This window comes from Triturus cristatus, chromosome 4_1 (assembly GCF_964204655.1).
Source record: "Triturus cristatus chromosome 4_1, aTriCri1.1, whole genome shotgun sequence".
NCBI classification, from domain to species: Eukaryota; Metazoa; Chordata; class Amphibia; order Caudata; family Salamandridae; genus Triturus; species Triturus cristatus.
In genome coordinates, this window is record NC_140585.1 from 402,431,486 (window position 1) to 402,456,180 (window position 24,695).

Sequence of the window (24,695 nt, forward strand, 5' to 3'; positions counted from 1 at the left end):
TGGGTACATGGGGGAAGCAAGTAGATGGTCCCCTTTACTGCTGTTGGGGTGGTAAAAATAGCATTGTATAGGTTCAGTAGACCCCTCGGCAAACTCCACCTGCTGCACCAACAGTAGCTAAGCTCACACGTATACACCAAACGTCTGCACGCACATACAGTTAACAAATTGTTTATTTTTAATCTTTCTGGATAAAGGTGCAAGAAAGCAAGCTTTGAGAAAAGCAGATCTGTAGCCATTACACAAGTGAATTTTCCTAACCATACCCCAGTACTTTAGACAGTGATTTTAAAAAAAAACTTTTTCCAACGTAAAGACAGTACTGAATGCAGAACATAACTGCATTTCAGAAAACTGTGTACGGTGCTTTTACCACTTTTCCTCTCTTCAAAGGCTCGCCGTGCGGTATAGATTGCTTCCCATTAAATGAATAGAGGACATTGCGAGGCTGACCTACACTGTCTGTAGTTTTGCACATCACTTTAAGGCATATTGCGTCCTCTGACAGAAAACCAGAGAGCTTTCAAGTGAACAAAATATTAAATACAGTACGCAGGGGTCAGCTGCTCTCAGGAGGTGGTAGTGGGACGGGGAGGGAGGAAGGAGGGGGTTAAAAAAAAGTTCACTTACCTGTCGGCTGCCTCCGTCCTCTCCCTGGTTCTCGGCCATCGTTCATTCCCTATGAGGGCTCCTTAAACACACTCCGCTTATCACTGCAATCAATGGCGCAGCTTATATATTGCATGGATAGCGCTTCTGTAGTAACACAGGAAGTACGGTATAATCCGCCCATTATGAACACTATTAAAACAAAGCCTCCCAGCAAAAAGCCTTTTAAAAAACAATTTCACTCCTTCAGGGTGCGCAGCACTTTAATTTTCGTGCCTGCTCGAGGTACAGTGGGTTCATAAGCATGCTCTTGACACCTATGATCTGAGCACGGATACCACTTCACGCAGCAGATTATGCTTGAGAGGTGCGTGGCAGAGCCTAGCTAGGCCCTGCCACAGCCACACATCTCTGAAGCAAACGCAGCTGCGTGCCAGGCTCCAGGAGAGCGCGGGCCTAGCATGCCTGCAGAAACTGCACCAGACCAGTCAGCCTGAGTTTCCGCTATATACACATCAACACTCTTTGAAGTGCAGAGTGACAGTCACTCTGCACTTGAAAGAGTGTTAATGTTCATAATAGCGGGAACGTAACGGTTCAAGAGCTACGGGCGGTTGACTGGCTTTGTCATCATGAGCGCTGGCTGGCAGTGCTGCATGATGAGCGTGTGCCGTGTGGACTTTGCAAAGTCCATAATAACGTCCAGGGCGGGACTGGGAACCAAAACCGGCCCTGGCAAAGTGCTCGGCCGGCCCTCCACGGGGCTTGGGGGTGCTGTTTCCGGTCCAGGGAAGACATGGCTTGGCAGTTTGGGCTGGACTGTTCCCATGAGGCACAGGGTCAGACTGATTTGCATATGGCCATGTCTGAGCTGGGGTGGCAGAGTGGGCTAAAGAACGGTGATGGATTAAACCCAGATCAGTTGACTGGGGGTGAGTGCTTGCAATGTTCAACACTCCGTCCATCATTTCCTTTGGTTTTTGCTTTGTTCGCCATAAGTTGGCAGGGTATGCTCAGACGTGAGTCCCTTGCTCACTTTGCCCACTTTGCCACTGGATTCAAGCAAGCCTGGCAGAAGACGGCTGAAATGCCAGAAACCAGTCCTAGGAAGCTTGTTTCCGGTCCAGGGAAGACATGGCTTGGCAGTTCAGGCTGGACTGTTCCCATGAGGCACAGGGTCAGACTGATTTGCATATGGCCATGTCTGAACTGGGGTGGCAGAGTGGGCTAAAGAACGGTGATGGATTAAACCCAGATCAGTTGACTGGGGGTGAGTGCTTGCAATGTTCAACACTCCGTCCAATGCTCAGACGTGAGTCCCTTGCTCACTTTGCCACTGGATTCACTTTGCCACTGGATTCAAGCAAGCCTGGCTGAAGACGGCTAACCGGTCCTAGGAAGCTTGGTTCCGGTCCAGGGAAGACATGGCTTGGCAGTTCGGGCTGGACTGTTCCCATGAGGCACAGGGTCAGACTGATTTGCATATGGCCATGTCTGAACTGGGGTGGCAGAGTGGGCTAAAGAACGGTGATGGATTAAACCCAGATCAGTTGACTGGGGGTGAGTGCTTGCAATGTTCAACACTCCGTCCATCATTTCCTTTGGTTTTTACATCATAATGTACCCCTTGATCACTGTTGTAGCTATTTTCTTTGCTGTAATAAAGAGTTGTGGATTTTATACTGAAAGACTGAGGCTTAATCAGTCACTTTGAACACGATGGACCAAATCAAGGACAGCCTAACAGTCCCAGCTGAGTAGCATACTATATTTCAAGTCATGTCACCTGAATAGAGTCTAGGAACATCTGAATCTAATGGAGTACAATTGTGGGAGAATCTACACATGTATTCTAATGTAAAATGGGTGTGGAGGTAGGTCGGGAAGTGCTCTTGGGAATTTTTTCTTTTCTGTTACCAGTTGAATTATTTTATAGTTTTTAGTACTCTTTTGTTTATTTTCCGATATCCTGTGTGGATTGGCAATCCAGCACTTCTCCTTGCTCTTATATTCTTGGCGACTAGCTGCTGTATCCCGCAGTCACAGAAAAGTTTCATGGCTTCATGGTCCCTGCCTTCTCCGTATAGGCCTAACATCTCAGATACTACAGGTCTCCTACTGATCCATCATAAGAGCCATGTTGGTTGCCAGAGACCAGCACCCATTCCTCAATCACCTGCCAATCGCCCTATTCACACAGCCACATACATATCCCCACAACATGAATAACAGCCACACCGATATTAATCTGAAATTAGTCTCTCTAAATGTCGGGGGTCTTAACCACCGAGTCAAGCGTAGGAAAATCGAAAATTACCTTTATAAACTCAAAGTAGACATGGTCCTAATATAGGAAACGAAAGTCACCCATAAGGAAATTACATAGTTTGGGAAAAACTGGCTTAATGAGTTTCTCTGCTCCCCTGCCATCAATAAAAGAGAGGAGTAGTTACCATGCTTACTAAAATAATCAGGCTTATCTACTGAGTCTCACGTTACAGATGATAAAGGAAGATGGATCCTGTCAAAATTCTCCAAAAACACCAGGTTATTCCACGTCCTCAACGTGTACGGTCCAAACACTGACGACCCAGAGTTTACGGAGTCTCTCTTACTTCCTCTAAACTAAATTCCTCCTGAAAGCCTAATTATTATAGGAGGAGACCTTAACCTCTTCATGTACCTGACCATCAACAGGCAATCCAAATCTTCACTACAGCCCTCCAGATCCCACAAATCGCTTCTCAAACCAGGGAGAATACCCTTTTCTCCAACACATACAATTCCTACTCCAGGATTGACAACCTGATGATCTCTAAGGCCCATATACATTTAATAGACCAGACAGACATCCTATTGATACTAGTCTTGGATCATTCTGCTGTTACCCTATCGCTCATGGGTATTAACACAAGCACACCTAGAACAATTTGGAGATTCAATGATGATTCTATTAGAGATGCTGCCTTTAGAGATGCTATAAAAAATACGATAAAGAACTATGTGAAAGAAAATTTGGTCTCAGATACAGCCCCTAATACTCATTGGGATACCCTAAAAGCTACTGTACCTTCATCGAAATACTAACTAAATTAAACAAAGCCCATAATAAAGACCTTCTAAATTTAGAAGAAGAGATTAAATCCCTAGAGGCTGCTCACATTTCCTTCCCAGATGCCTAAACCCTCTTCTCTCTCACCAATAAAAAATACGAATACAATAGAATCCAGAGCGAGAGGGCTGCGGTCTGGATCAATAAATGTAAATCTCTAAAACGATGTAAGGCAAACAAAGCCAGCAAAATTCTGACCTCATCATTTAAACATAAGCAGAACCATAGGGGTATTAATTCTCTCAAAGATAAACTAAATGTTCCCCATACCAACCCTGAAAAAATCCTAGACTTCCTCAGAGACTTTTACTTATCCCTATACAAAGAAGACTCTAATCCTCCATTGGAGGACTGTAAGGCTTACCTAAATGAAACAATACTACCTACTATCACTGACCAAGACAAGATTACTCTTAGCTCACCAATAACAATGGAGGAGATTGCTGTGGCTATCAAATCCTTTAAATCTAATAAGGCCCTGGGCTCAGATGGCTTGACAGCTAACTTTTATAAAACATTCACCTCTGTCCTTAGCCCCGTTACTGGCCCTATTCTGTCACTTCTCAGATTCAGGCACCATCACTGGCACAGCCAGCGAGGTCAATATTGTGGTTATTCCAAAGGAGAGAAGGGACCCAACCCTGGTGGAGAATTACAGACCAATTTAATAATTAATATATATGTGGGAATCTATTCCAAAATTCTCTGCAAAACGCTGAAACCATTATTGCCATCCCTAATCGACCACACACAGGTGGGGTTCATGAGGAACAGATTATCTAATGACAATACCTGCCGCCTCCTATGCCACATCATTGAGAGAGCCAAATTAGCAAATCCAGACACCGTCGCAGTTACCTTAGATACTGAAAAAGCATTCAATAGGGTCTCTTGGATGTTCCTGTGGGAAAACCTACTGAAGCATTACCTAGGCGAGGCCTTCACCAAGATGGTGATGGCACCTATACAGCGGTCCCTCCGCCGCGGTAAAATCAGGCAGACTGTTATTCCCAGCCTTCAATTTGGAGAGAGACCCTAGGCAAAGTTGGCCCTTGTCACCCTCCCTTTTAACCTGACCGTAGAGGCCCTACTCCATAACATTCCAACTAACCCCTCCATAGCCAGTGTCTCCTTTAACAAAACCATGGTGAAGGTGGCTACATATGCTGACGACATCCTGATTATGACCGAAGACGCTACCCAGTCAATCCCCTCTCTACTGGAGACAATAGAGCACTATGCCCTGGTTTCTGGCTATAAACTCAATTAGGACAAGTCCGAAATCATGGGTCTGAACAACCTCACCACTAGCGACCTTTTCAAATCCACAGGACTGGCCGGGCAGCCCCACTTCATAAAAAACTTGGGCCTAAAATTTAAACTCTGACCTATTAGTCACTCTACCATAACGAAGCCTCACACTAAAGAACATTGAGACCCTGCTAGATGATAGCAATCCAAAGGTCCTCACCAGGTGGGGTTGTATTGAGACCATCAAGATGATGGTCACCCTAATAGTTAATTACCTCATCAGTATGTTACCCCTAGTATTAACTGTGAGATTCAATCATAAACTAGACAAGCTGCTGACAAAGTTTATTTGGCAAAATAAACACTCGAGAATCTTCATCAAAAAACTATTCTGGCCAATTTAGCAAGGAGGAGTTAATGTAGCAGATTAAAAAAATTACCAAACTGCTTTCTTAGCCAGACTAGGCTCCCTTTGGCTCTCCCATTCCACAAACGATACCCCCGCATGACTACTAATTGAAAAAGAATTTCTGGGGGACCTACACCCCATCTCACTGCTAACTAGTAAGACAGAATTCCCGGCCAAATTTATCTTTAACAACACAAAAAGAGCCTGCCTGAGGACTGATAGACTTCTAGAGACTCCAACTGCCTATTCTAACATGATGTCACTCTGGCACAACCATAAAATCAGAATACACGGGGAAACCATATTTTGGGGCTCATGGCCATTGAAAGGCATCCATTTCCCAAGGCAATTGGGCTCCTGACAATCACCTCTCTCCTTCAGAGAACTTCACAACACTATATAACCTGCTTGAGATAGACTTATGACTTTCTCTAACTCAAAGTCAGTCTGTGCAAAATGTAATACCCCGGAAGAGATTCTTCTTTTCTCAAGATCATACTTTCTTTCAAAAAGACCGGCCATCAATTCTCCATTTTTACCACGTTTTAAAGCCAAAAACTACATCCCTCACTGCGACACTCCAGAGGAAATGGGATAGTCTAGAAACTGTCCCTCCAGACACCTGGCAGCTAATATGGAAATCAGTTGTAACCCTTAAGGTCAGCCCTTCGTTCTGCTGCACAGGACATTCTGGACCCCTGCTCGACTTCATAAACTGACCCTTAGAGAGAATTCAACATGCTGGAACTGTAATGAAGCCACTGGTGACCGCCCCCACTTACTCTTTTATTGCGTGCGATCTTGCCCTTCTGGGATACCGTATTCTATTTTATACGCACTTTATTTGGGGTCCAACTGAGAAAGGACTTTCTCGCTCTAATTCAGGGATTCCTAGACCCTCAACTCAACTCGCATTGTGACTGCCTTCTAGTAGACATACTACTATCTTCCGCCTGTTAGTCTGTTCTTGCAAATTGGAAGAATACAGTTGCTACCTCTTTCTGATCCTGGCTGAAGTGGGTTACCTATTTAAGGGGGGGGGGGGTCTGGCAATATCGCCCTTCAGAACTCCCCCTGGAAATCACAGAACTCCAATGTTTAGAAGACACATAACAAATATTTTGCAACTACCAAACCCCCATGATTACCCTAATAGGCCATAAACCGACCTCTCACCATAATCTATTCTGGAAACTGTGCATATATATAGTCAGACTGTCGCCTCCCCAAACCATGTGTGCCAAAAGTATGTGTGCTTAGAGTACATAGCATGTAACATATGCTTTAGATTAACGTACTCTGCAGAATATGTCCTTGCTCCTTGTATTTCACTTGGTATGTTACTATGCCTTTATCTCAGGCTCGTCATGCCTGCTGTTGTAACACGTGCTAACCTGGATGTAACATGTGATATATTTTTGGGACAATGTACTCTGCAGGATATATACTTGCTCCTGGTATTTCATTAGGTATGTAACGACCCCTATATTGCAGGTTTGTTGTGCCCGCTGCTGTAATATTTTGTGGCAGTTTCTTTTTAAGTTTTACTTTGTCCTTGCTTTTATTTTTCGTAGGAGTTGCCTCTCTTTCGTTCCTGTATCGTTCACAGTCTATTAACTAATCCTGCGCATGAGATCTGTTCATTGTACCTGCGTACCTTGCCATGTATTTACATCACTGTTTTCTTCTGTTCCGTTTGCAGAACCCAATCAAGTCCTTTGAAATCACCAAAAAAGTGTTTCTTCTTGCTTGTTTCCCATGAGTGCATACCCTGAGAACCATGTGCTGGTGTAGTGAATGTATGGAATCTTTGGTCTACTGTCATATAAAAGACCTGCATTTTCTATTTGTGGGCTCTCAACTTTCTCTTTTCTTAGAATGTGAATCTACGCAGGATTTTCCCTAGACCGTTACTGAGTTCTCCTTGTACTCTAGGATTTCTATGCCAATGTGCTTAGTTGATTGATGCTCCAGCTATTATATTTCCATACTTATATTCTTAGAGTACATTGTTAAACTTTAGCTCTTGTCTGTCATTTTTTGTGAGAATGTTTACAGGTTTATTCTAATTTATGAGATTTAACAGGTAGAGATGGGTCCGTCAAGGCTCACCAAAGTCTGTAAAGGGCTACACAGCTCTGGATTCAAGCAGTTGCCGCACATGGGCAAGTAAATGAGATACAGGAGTGCGCGCAGGCAATAGCATCTTTTTTGCCTGCACTGATAGCTAGTGTACTCTCTTGAATCCACTGATAGAGCTTGAGTAGACAGAAATGTGCAGTTTACCTTATCTACCCTCCTCCACTTTAACCATCGGCTACATGTCATCAGGCCACCACTGATTATCTAAACTGAATGCTGAGAGCACCCTTGTACACCCTTTGAAGATGAGGGGCTGTAATCCAGTTTCCCAAATGTGATTTATAACCTATGGTATCGAAGGTGGCTAGCAGGAGCAGTAATATTGGGTCTGCAGTTCCTTTCCATAACCGCTTTTCTCATATCTACCAGAGCGGATTCTGTGCTGTCTTTGGCCAAACGCGCAATTAAAAGTATCAAGCAAGAAGCGTCCCTCATATAATTCTTCAGGATTTTCGAAACTGGCGGGTTCAAAAGTAATCTAAAATGTGCATGATTATCAGGCACATACAGTTCTCCTTCAAAATATTTTGCCATGCTGCTATAACTGCAAGGGTTTCTCACCCATTTGTGAGGTAGATTTTAAAAGCTCTATCACATTTTACTGCCTGTTACTGGCCCACTGTGCTTTAAAGTGGGGATATTCACTAATTCATTCTGCCATGAATCTATCAATTCAAATCCAAACGTGCCATCCAAATCATTCATGAGCAACAAGTAAACCTATGCATAAACACACTTAGCAATGAACAAACACTTGAATCTCTTGGCTTTATCGGTGTTTAACTCCAGAAGAACCAGTGAGGCGTTTCAAGGACTTTAGGGAGCCATAGCATGTCATTTATTAAGGGGTTGTGTGCTTCTTCCCCTTGTCATAGTGAATCATGCAACCTTTGAGATACTGGCTGAGTTTGAGCTCCTTCGAGTACTTTTGTGGCAATCTGTTGTTTAAGGCCATCCAGTTTCGTTTAAACTGATGAGGTCTTTTCGTGGCTGCAATTGAACAAGATAGTCTACCCCAGTTGTTTTATTATGGCTACCACTTAGCTAATAAATTATAAATTGTTCAAAAGAAGAATCCTTATGGTTTTTAAATAGCAGCAAGCGATTCAATGGTAGATAAGTGTTGTCAGAAGCCAGTGAGGGGGGCGTGGCTAGGCGCCCGAGGAAGATGGCGGCGTCGGCGTAGGGGCTCCGTCCGCGCCAGAGTTTCTTGATGGTTCGCGCTCATTAAGCGGACAATGGGAGGCAGCATTCTTCATCGGAAGGTCTCTGGAGTGTCCTAAGCTCCCTTTCAATGCCGCGGCAGACCTGCTTGGACTTCGACACCCGTTTCACTCCCGGTCGCGGCGTTGCATCGGCCGCGACCGCCATTTTGTCTGGCATGCTCGTCCTTCCTTCAGCAGCGCGTTTATCGCGCGTTTCACTCCTGCTTGCTGCAATGAACATTTGATGCCCTCAGCACCTCTAGCAACACTGACGTCGCAGATCTACATTGTTGGGTGACTATTTTGTTTGATATCTGACAAGACTGTTTCATAGTCTTAATTTCTTGCTCTCCTCACATCTGGCGGACATTTTGAGCTCTAAATCTGCGTCTCCTGGCTTTTTGGTGTTACTGCCTCTCTGGATTAGCATTTTTCCCCATCAAATTTTTCTTGCTGGCTCCTTTTCAATTTCCACGTGCTTCTGATGCTGTAAAGTACTTGCTTTTGTCTCCGGTCTGGTAGTGTGCAACTACACCTGACAGTCGCATTGATGGCCGACGGTTCCAGCAAGACCCAAAAGCGTAATTATATTAAAAATTCCAAGCTCTTCACGGAATTGGCCCTTTTAGAAGCCTCTCAGTCTCCCCCTTTCAGTGAGACGTCGCCGAACATGGAACCCTCCTCACAGTCTTCAGTAAAAATGACGCCTAAGAGGTTAAAAAAGGATCCACCTTCGCCTCCCAAGTCTTCTCCGACCATTTCAATGGAGTTACTTCTTGCAGAGATACGGGCCTTGCGTCCTTTCATGGAGGAAACCAACGCTAAGTTGCAGGTTCTCACTGACAATTGATGGATGAAAGCATGTCGTTGGTGGAACGTGACGTCTCTTCTCTTCAGGACTCTGCAGCCAAGGTCACCCATATGCATGCGCAGATCTCCTCTCTCCAGAAGCAGGTGGAGGACCTGGAAAATCGAAATAGACGCAATAATCTCCGTCTCTATGGCCTGGTGGAAGGAAGCGAGGGAAGTGATCCCATTACTTTTTTCAAGTCTTTTCTTCCTAAGCTTTTACACTTACATGAGGATACCCCTCTCAACATCCATCGTGCCCATAGGCTTGGTCGAGCTCCCTCCTCTCCTTCCACGTCAGTGAAGCCCAGAGGTGTAATAATGTATTTTTTGGAATACACAGATCTGCTGAAAGTTCTTTCTGCGGCCAGAGCCTCTCCTCGTATCACATGGTCGGGTTCCACTTTGTTCTTTGCGCAGGATTACGCCAGAGCCACTGCAAACCGTCGTAAGGCCTTTTTGGACATGAGACCCGACTTTTGCTCCATCGGTGCTAGATATGGCCTTTTCCACCCTTGTTTATTCAAAGTCACCTACAATAATAAGACTACGACATATGAGGAGCCCACGCTCCTTCGGAGTTTCTTGTATTCCTGCGGCCAAGCTGATATGGAGCTTTCTGGTCCTTCCTCTTCTTTCCCAACGTGACTTTTTTCTGAAGTCTTATAATGATGCTCCAGTCTCTTATATCTGTTGCTTGTTCTCTTGATGAGTGTAGTTTTTATTATTGACGTTGTGATTCCTTGGTTTGTCCTATTCATTGCCTGTCTTTTGCCCTTGTTATTTGCTGTTATCTAACCCTGTTACCTTTCCTCCCTCATAGATCAATGTTTCGCGTTCCATCCTGTTTCTCTGGTTGGACGTCTCACTGACCCCGAGTGTCCTGCCTTCTCCAGTTGGCCCTACCTCCCTCCCCCCACATCCACGTGCGCCCTTGTTTGTTCCTGTTCCTGACCGTACCTTTCCTGAGTTACCCCTTGTAAGTACTCCTCATTCTTTTTCTGACATTTTTTCCTGTTTTGTTATTCCTTATTTTGATTCTTCTCTTCACACTTTCAGGTTTATTGGTGTCAGTACCTTTCACACGCCCTTTTTCTTCTTTCCTTTTTCTCTTCTTCTTTATCCTTATCGCTTATTGGCTCCCTTGGTCTTGTTCCCTTCGCCTTCAATATCTGTTCACCCCGCTACTTCATTTCTCCTTTGACTCATATATATGTTCTTCTCCTATTGATCTTCTTCTCTCTTGTTTTGTTGGTTCATTGGTAATTCTGCGCTTTCTCTTTTTTTTCTCTCACTTGATCTTACTTACCGATTTCTCTGGACTTTACTTTATCTTTTCTTTGATCTCAGCATCACTTTGGCTTTTTTTCTATCTTTATGCCATCTCTTACTCCTCTTTTACTCTTCTTCCTTTGCACATTTCATTCCTTCTCTATTTCTATTTCTTTTTTTTCTTTTTCTTGCGTTCCTATCTTCCATGAGGCTTTCTCTCGATGTTTTAATTTTTCTTTGCATTACTTCTTTAATACTCCTTAATGGCAGTACGTATTGTTTCCTGGAATGTTAAAGGTCTTCATTCTCCTATTAAGAGGCAAAAAATTCTCTCCCATTTAGCCAAGTTGAATGTCGACATTGCCTTCTTGCAAGAAACGTATTTGTCTGATACTGAAGCTGCTGAGCTTAAAAGGGGTTGGGTAGGCGATGTGTTTTCTGCTCCTGGTGATGGTAAGAGGAATGGTGTGGCTGTGTTAATTCGCAAATCCTTCTCTCACTCCCTCCTGACTTCTGAATCAAACCCCAAAGGTAGATGGTTGTACGTCAAACTTTCCTCGAAGGGTATCCCCATCTCCCTTCTCAACGTTTACGCACCTACTGGTGGTGACCCTGCCTTTTGGCGCACAATGGCTTCTCGTATTTCTGAATACGTTGATGATAATTTTATTATGGCGGGAGACTGCAATTTACCCCTCGACCCCTTTTTGGATAGACATTCTAAAGCACCTTATATCCCTAATAAGTCCCACAAATTGTTTGTTCAAGCAGTATCCCAGCACAAACTCATTGATGCCTGGCGTCTATGTAACCCTACTACTAAAGAGTTTACCTTTTACTCCCCATCCCACCATTCACAGTCCCGCATTGATTACATTTTCCTTTCCCATCAAATCTCTCAGTCCCTCACTCACGCCGACATCGGCCCCATCTTGTTCTCCGATCATGCCCCTGTGCTGGTTAACATTGATCTCCTACCCAAGTCCACTGGCCCAAAACAATGGCGCTTTAATAATACCCTACTTCTGGATCCCAAATTCACCATTTCCTTTGTCGAATTCACCACAGAGTTTTTTGCCATTAATGACACACCCACTTTGCCCAAGCATGTTATTTGGGACGCTTATAAGGCTGCTGCCAGGGGTTTCATCATTGATTATGTGGCCAGAAAGCGTAAGATCGCTCTCAAAAGTGCGAATGATCTCCTCCTCAAGATTAAAAAATTGGAGCACTCTTTTTATACTTCTCATTCGCAGGAAAGTCTGACTACTCTTATTGAAGCTAAAATGTAATTTAACAAACAATCCACTGATGATGCTTCACCATATTTGTTGAAATCTAGTTCACAATTTTACGGGGGAAAGAACAAAACGGGGAAGGTTTTAGCCAATTATTTAAAAATTAAGCAAAACAAATTGAACATTGAATCTGTTTATGATGTTAATTCTGTTTTAAAGCATACAAATGCTGATATTTTAGAGGAATTTTCCCGTTTTTATTCTGCGCTTTACTCTTCTGAAACTCACCCCTCTGACCAATCCCTAGCTACCTTTTTTTCCAGCATTAAGGCACCTCCTAATTTCCCTGTTGATCTGTCCATTCTTGAATTACCCATCTCTCAATCTGAATTACACACTGCACTTCAGTCACTCAAGAAGGATAAAGCCCCAGGTCCGGACGGATTTACAGTTGAATTTTATTTGCACTTCTCTAAATTACTATTACCTAGATTGCACTCTCTTATTTATTCTTTTATACTTAGTGGCACCTCCTCTGGCACTTTCTCAGACGCCCATATATGCATCATAACCAAAGAAGGAAAGGACACCCAACATTGCAAGAACTATAGACCAATTTCCTTGGTTAACATTGATTATAAATTATACGCTAAATCTCTTGCCATAAGATTAGATCCTTTTCTTCCTGAACTGTTGGGCCCGGAACAATCTGGATTTGTTAAGGGTCGTTTCATCACAGATAACACTAGAATTTTGTTTAATGTCTTGTCCAAATCCTCAAAGTTCCAGGACTCGCTAGCGGCAATTGCTTTGGACGCAGAGAAAGCGTTTGACAGAGTAGAGTGGACTTTCCTTTTTTCGGCCCTCAGATGGTTTGGGTTTGGTCCTAATTTTGTTTCTTTTGTTTCTTTCCTATATTCCAGTCCCAGAGCGGCGGTTTGTGCCAATGGTCTAGTTTCTTCTTTTTTCAGCTTAGGTAGAGGAGTCCGTCAGGGCTGCCCCCTCTCCCCTTTCCTTTTCAATCTGGCATTAGAACCTTTCCTTTCAAAGTTCCGCCAAAATCCTAATCTGCATGGTTTCCAAATCTCCCAAACAAACATCAAACTTGCCGCCTATGCAGATGATATCCTACTCTTTATGTCCAACCCTGCTATTTCTGTTCCCACATTTCTCAATGAAGTCCGTGAATATTCCCAAATTTCTGGTTATAAGTTGAACAATGACAAATGTGAAATCTTACCCCTTACTAAATTTACCTTTAAACCTGATTTTGATGCGTCCAATTTCGCTTGGAGTCCTTCACATATTAAATACCTTGGTTTGTACATTGCCCCTTCTCTCCCCGATACTATCTCGTTGTGCCTTACTAAATGTACCCAGAAACAGTCCGACCTCACTTCCAGATGGCACCCACTCTACCTTTCCTGGTGGGGTCGTCTCGACACGATTAAAATGATGCTCTCCCCAATAGTTCTATACACTATATCCAGTATTCCAGTGCCTATTCCAGCTGAGTTTTTCAAGAAAATCAATACTGTTCTCTCTTCTTTCCTCTGGTCCGGCAAAAAAGCACGTATGTCCTTATGCAGACTACGACTCCCTAAGTCAGAGGGCGGGGTCAACTTTCCAGATTTTCCCACTAATCACAAAGCATTCCTTCTGCGACAAGCTTCCCTTTGGTTGCGGGATCCTGCTGACTCTTCCCCCTTATGGCTTGTTCTTGAACGTCTTTCTTTATCCCCCTTTACCTTCGCTGAGTATCTTTCGTTTTCTCGTAAGCCCCAGGTTATGTCCACTCCCATACATAAGTTCACCACCAAACTTCACCTTTCCACTTCCCCTAGTCCACCTTCTTCTGTAGTTGACTTTCTCAATACCACCATTTGGTATAATAACAGTATTCTCATTAATCACAAACCCTTTTATTGGAAATCTTGGAGACAAATGGGTTTGATTTGGGTGTCCCATCTCTTTTCTGGTTCCGATTTTTTACCTTTCTCCGTTCTTAGCCAAAAGTTTGATCTCCCTCACTCTTTCACCCGTAAGTATACTATACTTAAGAACGCAGTTGTGTCCGCCTACACCCAATTCTCTAACTTCCCCACTCATCTTGACCCCCCCAGTCCTTCTTTGCACCTCCATTCTATGCTACGCACCCAGCCCACAGCCTCCTCAATCTATCACTCATTTCGCGCGTCTACTGCACCTAGGTCAAAATCCAAAGTAGAGGAACAATGGGAATCTGATTTTGACATCTCTTGGTCCACCTCCCTGTGGGATAAATTGTGGACCAAACTTCGCAAGTCGTCCAGAGCTGCTTCCCTCACACAAACCCTCTTTTTTTATCTACAATAGACTTCTCTTCTCACCCCATATGTTAAATAAGAGATTTCCTCTAATTCCTGACCTCTGCTGGTCCTGCTCGACCTCTAAGGCTACTCTTTTTCATATGCTTTTTTCCTGTACTGCTACGCACAATTTTTGGAAACAAGTCTCGGCCCAAATTAATGGTATATTTCACACTGCACTTCCCTTCTCCTTTGTTAATATTTTCTTAGGAAGTCTCTCCCCCTGTTGGGTTGATATTGATTTTAATGTGCAAATTGTTGACTTGCTGCTAGCTGTTGCATTTCAGCAAATTACGGTTAATTGGAAAAATTTTGCTAATATCTCTTTTAGAGCATGGTGGTACAATGTATGTCATAATCACAGGCTAGATACTGTTTTTATTTACCCCCTCAGTCTGGCCAAAAAGCGACATGATCTTTGGCTTCCTGTAACCCTGTACCTTGATGATTGTGCTAAACGCTCGTCTCATTCGTTTCATTTGCTTCCCTCTCAGCAAGAAGTCTCTAAGCCTCCTTGATTGACCTTTTTGTTCCTTTGCATTTTTTTTATGTTTCATTTTACTGCATATTTCTCCAGTACTGCTTTCTGTTATATAGCCTCAATCATTTGTTATCCCTTAATCTCATGTTTATTTCCACAGTCATATTTTATTTCATCATTTATGTTGCTGTTATGCTTTTGGTTTTCTGCTGTATCGACACCTTTATTTGTTTAATAAAATTCTTTTGAACTGAGAAGCCAGTGAGGAACATCTCGGTTATTGTGCTATGGGCGGTGATGCAGTTTACTTTTGTCTGTGCTAAAAATACTGTGATTATCCAGAGTGGCCTCCTCCTCCCTTATTTCTCTAAGGAATTGGGGTGTCAAGTGCTATACTTGCAACAAAAAAAAAAGCAATGGAACCCGTCGCTAATACAGTACCACCACTGGACGCCAACATGCTTTCCTATTAAAACATTAGTTCAGTGCCTTGATACTTAGGAAGTTATCTTAGTCCCAAGGAAAAAGTATTGTGAAACGCTAGATAATAATATATGTTTTATACAGTAATAAGTTGCTCCCCTACTTCATTTTAGTTTATATTTACACATCACCTTCAAACTTCTGCAAACAACGCATTTGTGAACATTTGCATTGTGCAGCAGTACAGATACACCACAGGGCCTCTGTCAATTGAAACTATTCGCTCAAGAAATTGTCTGATTTTTATCAATGATAAAGGGCCTTTTAAGATGTTAATATTAATCAGTCAGTAACTTTTTTTACGTTCCCATGATTTACCTTCGAGTCTTTGCTCACAGGAGCCTGTTCGGCTGGATTCAAAGCTTAAAGTAGAAAGACAAGCATTGGCAAAGCCACTATATCTCGGCAATGCTAGAGCTATTGGCTTTGTCAATGTCATTTAGCCATATTCAGCCTGGAATATAAAGTGACATTTGCAGTTTTCACTTAATATATATTGGGTACATTGTGGTGAAATGTTCGATTTAGCAACTATTACATAAATATAATACAACACATTACCAGGAGGCCTCCAAATACAGTACTTCCCCCACTCTGGAAACCCCCCCCCCCCGCCCTAAGAGTTTGGATTTACCCATTAATAGACAATTATATTTAATGGTATACAGGAGTACATTTTACGAATTGATTATGTCATATCCTGTTATTATGAAACAGAAAAAAAGCAGCGTTTCCCGTTCAGCTCAAGGGATCCTGGAATGTTTTTAGCTAAATCTATGAAGACAATAAGAAAGAAAAATAGGAAGGGCAGACACGGTGAGGGGAGTGGCAAAGAGTTGATACGTAAAGAACAAGGAGAGGGCAAGCAGTGATGAGGGAGATAGTGGGGGGATGGGTCAATATCAAACAACAGAGAACTCCCCCTATTAGATTTTTTTCATTGGTAATACATCCAAAAGTTTATAAACGGACCTCAATTAGCCACAGAAAATATTTTCATTTTCGTCTATTTAATATCAATGATAGAAAAATAGAAATATGCAACAATATATATTCAGTTCAAACAATAACCAGAGACACTATACGTAATAAACGAGCCAATACTTCAAATGGCCTTAATAGGCACTGCACAAAATAATTACACCTCACAGAACATGTCATAACAACATAAATGGTCAACAATACATAATAGAATAAAAGATAGAAGAAAAAGATAGAGACATAATACATCACAGAATTACAAAGAATGTACATTACCATTTAAATAACACATAAGAGACTACAAATAACAAAGGAGATCCTTCATTTCCATTACTTGGCAAACAAAAGTGCCGATGGGGGATGGGTCAAGAAACAAAGTGGGAGGGGGTTGAAGGATGGCAAATGTAAAATGACAGTGGTTTGTAATGCAGCGTGTTCCATTAGAGCACAACTACTTCCACTACACACGTGAATTATGCGCGAGGGTGATTTCAACCGAGTGGCACTTGAAAGAAGTTCTCTTTCCACCTGTGCTGATGTGCACAGTTTTACCACCAGAAGCCTTGGTACAGTGAGAATTTTTTAGATACACTCAAAAGACACAGACAAAGAAAATACAAAGAGAAACAACGGACCTTCCCCATTCCAACATGGCAGCCGATCATGCTCAAGAAAGGTAATCCTTCTCTAAAACACTCTCTCTCTATACATATATATCTATATATATATAAATCTATATATATATATATATATAGCTATATAAATATATATAGATTACCTACTGGCGGTCGCCAGTAGGTAGATATAGTTAGGACTTATTTTACATAGGAAATCAGCAACATTCTATTTGGAATAACGTTGGCGCCGATTGACGAATCTTCGCGACATTTTCCAAACTTTTGGCCAGCTCCGGTCCGCTCCTATCCTGAAAATTTCACAGTGATTTGTCAAGCGGGGGCCGAGATAAAAGGGGGGTCCCAAAACACGTTTTCCCCATGCATTTTTCCATAGGACCTGTTGACGCAGCTACAGCCCGAACTGCTGAACGGAATTACACCAAATTTGGCAAAGAGGTAGTCCTCAGTTCAGACTCGTGCCTTTTGCTTAAATGGTGTAAATCCGTTCAGTAGTACACTATATAAAAAGGTATTCCCCGGTTAATTTAAGGTTCAAGAGGGGGGAAAGAGTCAAGAAGAGGGTCACGCTGTATTGAATCACGAGAGAACTAATACTTCGAACACCATGTATAAGGTAAACATGGACAACAGGCACCCTAATGCAAAATAGACAACCCTCTTGTTTGGCGTTTTGCACTCCGCTAAGAGATACATTCTCACGCAAGAAGATACTAATGGCGCGAGGCTAATACGGGCCACATAGGACAAAATTTAACCATTAAAGACTTCCTGACCCTGCATATATCCAAGTAGACAGTCTTTTTACAGAGTGTACAAACTACGGCTCTATATTTTACTACATAGCTACCACAGAGGTCCCAGCATAGCGATACAACTATACATTCTGTGTTGAAACAGAATAAAAGTAGCCCCTCTACGGTTTTAACTTTTTGACAGTCCTGAGGAAGGTGATTTTAATCATTCTATCACCGAAACGTACGTAGACCAGACCAACTATTTTCACAACTGGAAAATAAACTCCTATGGATCAACTTAAACCGAAGGAAAAAAAGAAAAATTCAGTTTGAGAAAAATGTCAGCAGAATAATACGTTGACAAATAATAACTAAAAGATGACCTTTCCAGTTGTAATATATATGTTTTATAATCTTTTTTGTGTATATTTTGTGGTATGTGGTATGCATGTTGGTATGTGAGATTAGGCAGCTAAATCTTTATGTACATATTTTTTGTTGTCCTGTGAGGGGCACTGTCAACTATTCAAGTATTGTTTTTGCTTTAGACAACAATCTAATTGGTGTTTACATTTATTGATTATGTATATGTATGTTTTTTGATAATTTATGTAAATCACAAAACAAAAAAGAAAAATTGAAAATGTTATATGAATATATATTTTTGATACAAAAAAATTATGTTTTGCTTTTGACTAAATAATAAAAACAAAGAAAAAGCATCTATGTTGTAAAGACAGTATATTTATGGGGAACACTGTGGGGTTTGTTACATTGATTTAGAGATTTCTCTACCCAGTAAAATAAGATAGGTTGGTTAAGAGGTTTATACTTCAATAATCCGTTCAGTAGTTCCTGAGAAAATTAGAGTTAAAAAGATAGATATATCTATGGCCTCGGAGGATCCGCGCACCCTCCCCGCACCCAGTGCGCACCCTGCCGTGCACGAGCTGTATTCTAATTGGCTGTCAACACTCCAGATCAGGAAGTGTTGGCAGCCATCTTGTGCCTCGGTAGAACCGAGGCACAAGAAACCTATAAAACAAACGCGAAAAACATGACAAGGGGGCAGGGTAGAAACACCCTGACCCCCTAGGCCTGCTCAGGGGGTACCACAAGGACCCCCAGGGCCAAAAAAAGCATTTTTTTAAATCCTTTTTTTTAAATCAGCGCGAATTTCGGCCAAAATTTTTTTAAAAAGAAGCGCGGGGCTCCCGCGCTTTTTTGGTAATTGGCCCCCTTACTTACTGTGCACGAGTTGCACTCTCGAGCGTGGCTGGAGCAACTATGTGAGAACTACGATGTGGTTGTAGCAATGGCAGCACATTACAAAGATGGGCACTTTCTGCGGTCAAAGAGCTAGTGAGCTTGTGCCTTGTCCCAAGATTGTTGGAAACTAAAGGGGGGATACACAGAAGAGTTTACTGTCTGCCAGAGAGGGAGATGGTAACATGAGGAATGAGATCTGAATAAGACATCCTTGTAGGACAAACGCCATTAAAAAGTGCAGCCGGTCGTTAGTTTCATCTGGCCTTTTGTGTCCTCTGCTTCCCACCCCGATAATGCCTTTATTCTCTGCGTTGACTAAATGCAACTTTTATCATCATAATAATCAACATAGGTAGTCATGTCATCTGTAATTGGGCCCCCCTGGTGTAAAGCGCGTTGACACCCTCTGGGGTGTAATGGGCCACAGGAAAAAATGTAAATAATTAAATAGTACACTATAATGCAAACACAGGAGCTAGTGCTCTGGAGGCACCATCATTGTACAAAACACTACGTCACAATGAGTAGAACGATATAATGGAACCAGTATGCGCGTCCTTGACAAGCACGGGTTCTTTGCAGTGCTCATGTTCAGATTCTATATTCTGCCCTTTCGCTCCGGCTGTAAGTGTAGCTTCGAGGAACGAAAAGTGCTGCCATTTACTTATAGAAATACAAAGTAGCGAAAGGGTGTGATCTTTCCGGTAATCTATGAAGGGTGGTTGTTTGCCTATACACCTATATGTTAAATAGATTTTTTAAAATGCAAGCATTGTAAATTCTCATGAGAGCAATGTATTTCAGTATGCTGAATGACCTACTGCGAATTATAGATGTACCAAATGTTGCCCTGGCAAATAAATAAAATTCCCACATTCACCATATATATTCAAGCTGTAAAAAGATTGCTTCATTTTAAATAGTTATTTTTGCCGTGCAGTGAGCAATAGGAGCACGCTGAACGTAAGACATATGCGCTAACTCAACTACCCGTCTGGCTGTGCTATAAAAAACACACATTTCTCAGACAATGGGTATAACAAATAATGTTATGGCAGTCAATACCATATGCACACCAGGCTCCTTGAAGTTCATAAGGTAAAAAACACGAAATAGGGGATTGTGGCCCGATTTTAACACTTAGTCCCATATTAGGAGTGCCCTGGATATTAATAAAATCCAACGCCGCACGGCTTGGCTTGTTTTGGGTGCAATAAATAACACGTATTACCAGTTTTGCTCATTACTGGGGCATAACGTCTAGCTTTTGGCTCTTACTGCGCCAGAAACTGCAGGTTCCGGTTATTCCTTGGACTCTTTTTAGGTCGAAGACTACCGGTCTGCCGAAAGGCAGAACCGGAAGTCGGAGATTTAATGACTTGGAGAAGAGGGGCTTGAACCAGCCCCTCTTCTCCCCTGTTCTCCATTGGCTGGCCTCGTAAATGCTGGCCAGCCACTGGAGAAGAGGTCAGTCACTCTGATTAGGCCCCGTCCTTTTCGGATCGGGGGGCGTGTTTTTTGCGAGAAGTCTCAAGGAGGAGACAACAGCAAAACACGCCCCCGAATCCGAAAAGGACGCTGCGTTTCTCCGAGGCATTTCTGCTCTGCCTCGGAGAAAGGCGGTGGTGTCTTCCGGTGCCCTCGGCTTGTTTTGATGTTCCCTTCTCTGTTTTCCTCCTGAGACCCCCCGCCTCCCCCCACCCCTCTATCTTGTACGGGCACAAGAGGACCTCGGCAGAGTGCACGCGCCGCAAGACACCACCTGCGCTCTGCCCTCTGTGCAGTGTTACTGAACCTGGTGAGCTCCTTGTATCCAAGAATACCTTTGAGCTAGCTGGGTGGGGTCATGCACCCACTGCAGAAGACTCTGTGCTACGCTGATCAGGGCGGGGCAGGCGCGAACTTTCATCCTTCGGAGGTCCATGAAACGACAGTTCACGTACTACAGTCTACAGCACAAATATTAATGCCAACAAAGCACGAATAAAATATGGCTGCGGGCCGGGGTCACATTTAATGGCTCAGTAGAGTTCGTATTCAGGAACCCATCCTTCAAAGTCGTCAAACGGAATACCACTAAAATGGGTAACGCGTGAAGTTGCAGAGATTAGAAACTAAAGTATGGAATGCTGTGCAACAAATCTATTTGTCATTCATATATGTGTTACACCTATTGGATTTATTCACATTTTAAAAAATAGAGAAAACGCATATGGCGCGTGGCAGTCGATTTAAAAGCCCTTATGCTTCATATAGATTTTATTTTTATTCTTATTATGTATTCCAAGCAAGTTTAGAGGAGAGGGAGGGCCCTGGTGACGTCATCAGAACCTGTCAGTCGGCGCTTGATGGCGCTGGCTGCCATGGCAACCGTTTAGCAGCATCGATTTTAACCGTGCGTGGACAGGGGTAAGGGGGATGGGGTAGAACCGAGTCTTCAGTGAGTCTGTGGAAGACGAGGTGACATCATCAGCACTAACGACCATCATTAGCATAATTAGTAATGGCACAGTCTGGCTCTCCGGCTAATGGGCCCGACTGAAAGCCTGTCCTTATTCCATTTTCCGCTCCAGGCCCCGTCTGGCTCGCACGAGCCCGGGCTGTCGTTGACGGATGGCGATGTCCATCACACTGCGCGGTTGTGGAGGAGCCGGGATCCTGCGGGTCCGAATGGGCTGCAGTAATGCAGCTGGCATGGGAATAGGATACGACAGCTCACTACCACTTACAACAAGCATTTACAATGCAACGGTCTCGGCATTGTTAAAGTTAGAGCTATTGGCATTGCTCATGACAATGCCGTTTCTTTAAATGTTTTAAAAACAAAAACAAAAATAATGTCATGAGCAATGCCAATAGCTCTAACTTTACCAATGCCGAGACCATTGCATTGTAAATGCTTGTTTCCTCTAGTTACAAGCAAGTTGCAAGTTTGAACAGCAGAAAATGAACAGGGCCTGAGCACTTTATCATACTTGGTATTTATTGGGTATGATAAACTCTGCACCACTCATAATTCCGACCTCTTATGCAAATCGGGGTTTCTGCAAAGGTCGGAATTTTCTGGTCCAGTGTTTCACAGGGCCTAAATAGGTTAAGACAGACCCGGAATATGTATTACTCAGCAGGTCACACTTTGCCAGACAGCCTACACAGCCCCGCTTCTAGGGGCGTGGCCTCTGAACACCTCTCTGCAACGCAGCTCCCTGGCGCATACTGGAGGTACCTGGTGGGCAAGTTGGCCGCCAGGGGACCTCAGGATTCAAGGGGACTTAATCCCCCAACTTAAAACACGCTACGGGACGCGTTTGCACAGTGGTGAAGGTAGGGGGCGGGGCCTGAGGTGATGTGTGCAAACACGCCCTGTGGCGCGTTTTAAGTTGTGGAATTGATTCCTCTTCAATCTAGAGGTCCCCTAGGGGCCAACTAGCCAACCAGGTACCTCCAGGAAGCGCCACGGAGCTGCGTTGCAGAGTGTTGTAAAAAGGGGCGTGGCCTCTGACCACCGCTCTGCAACGCAGCTCCCTGACGCATACTGGAGGTACCTGGTCGGCTAGTTGGCCCCCATGGGACCGCAGGATTGAAGAGGAATTAAATCACCAACTTAAAACGTGCCACAGGGGGTGTTTGCACACGTCACCTCAGGCCCCGCCCCCTTCCTTTACCATTGTACAAATATTCCTCTGAAATCAGCCGAACTACGAATTCCAATTTACTCACCTGTTATCAGGAGAGATCCCAGGGCTGCATCTTTTAGCCCAGCACTGACCCTGAAAAATAATTCTAAGCGTACTTACCAGTAACTTGTATCTCTTTCCATAGGAATCCATTGTGTGGTTTTCAGCAGAAATGTTTCTAAGTGTCCATTTTTGATACGTACAAATATTCCTCTAAAATCAGCCGAACTACGAATTCCAATTTACTCACCTTTTATCAGGAGAGAGCCCAGGGCTGCATCTTTTAGCCCAGCACTAACCCTGAAAAGTAATTCTAAGCATACTTACCAGTAACTTGTATTTCCTTCCATAGGAATCCATTGTGTGCTTTTAAGTAGAAAAGTTTCTAAGTGTCTATTTTCACTAACTAAAAATATTCCTAAAAAATCGTCTGTATGATTAAACACATTCTTTCAACTGTTTACAGGAGATTCACCTGTGCTGGATCCAGGATCCACCACTGAGTAAGAAAAAGTAACGATAACACTACTTACCTGCTAAGGGAATTTTCTGCCATAGGATAACATTGGTGATTCTATGTGAAAAAATGTCTGTGTCAACTTTTAAAATACAATAATAATCCTTACAAATCACTACTGTACCAAAACGCTTTTACTCAACTGTTTACAGGAGATGTCCAAGGACTGAATCTAGCATCCAGTCCTGTGGTTAGAAAAGTAATTCATAAAGTAACTAATTGCATTTGACTAGAAATTCACATTGAGCACAATGTTGCTTTGTGTTTGAAATTGTGTTGCCTATTGCAACAACTGTAACTACTGTACTTAAAAGTCTATTGCCTATTTGCAAAGTATTTAAACTAAAGGAATTAATTCTGAGAAATTATATTTTGTATTGTAATGAATAATGTAAATAAAAAAATAAAATATCTAAAAATAAACAGTTTAAACAATGTAGTAAATCAGTATCACAAAAATCAGTATAACAATTAATACATTAAAAATTGTCATTTAAAAACCTTTGAAATTCACTGAAAAAACCATAGGTTTCAGGCCTGATATAGTTAGGAATTAGCATTTAAAAAACCTTTGAAATTCACTGAAGAAACCATAGGTTTCAGGCCTGATATAGTTAGGAATTAGTATTTAAAAAACCTTTGAAATTCACTGAAAAAACCATAGATTTCAGGCCTGATATAGTTAGGAATTAGCATTTAAAAAACCTTTGAAATTCACAGAAAAAACAATAGGTTTTAGGGGTGTTATAGTTAGCTGGACATTTCACTCGAACAAAACCATTGAAATTCCTCCGATATAGTTAGTTGTACTAACCATGTCATGAATGATGTAATATGTGACATCATCAGCAGTGGATTGCGGGCGCGCGAGATGTGGTTTTTCAGTGAATATATATATAGATATAGATATATATATATTCACTTAAAAAAACATAGGTTTCACACATGTTATAGTTACCTGGACATTTCACTCGTAAAAAACCAATGAAATTCCCCCGTTTTAGTTAGTGCAGGCAACTATAACTCACGCGACCGCAATCCTCTGCTGATGATGTCAGATATTACATCACTGTATTTAGACACTTATTTACCCATGTCTTCTTCCATTAATCTTTAGCTATACATATATTACAAATATTTATTTTTCAGAAAGACACATATGTCATCAGTGATGTAATATCTGACGTCATCAGCAGAGGATTGCGGTCGCGTGAGTTATAGTTGCCTGCACTAACTATAACGGGGGAATTTCATTGGTTTTTTACGAGTGAAATGTCCAGGTAACTATAACATGTGTGAAACCTATGATTTTTTAAGTGAATTTGCAAGGTTTTTTAAATGCTAATTCGTAACTATAACATGTGTGAAACCTATGGTTTTTTCAGTGAATTTCAAAGGTTTTTTAAATGCTAATTTATGTATGTATTTTTTTTTTTAATGGAATTTTCAGCTTGCGCGCACCGTGTGCGCACTCGCGAAC

General features: G+C 42.5%; 1 protein-coding gene across 2 annotated transcripts in view; it reads left to right on the forward strand.

The window, feature by feature from the left end:
* The window catches only part of PACSIN2 (protein kinase C and casein kinase substrate in neurons 2), a 595,050-nt gene that overhangs the window by 59,843 nt on the left and 510,512 nt on the right, over nt 1–24,695 (forward strand). Inside the window, exon 2 of one of the 2 annotated variants that reach the window (XM_085652484.1) lies at nt 10,401–10,556. The exons of the other annotated variant lie outside the window; for it this stretch is intronic. The gene's annotated coding sequence lies outside the window, so the exon portion shown is untranslated. The remainder of the gene's footprint in view (nt 1–10,400; nt 10,557–24,695) is intronic. 2 annotated transcript variants of the gene reach the window in all.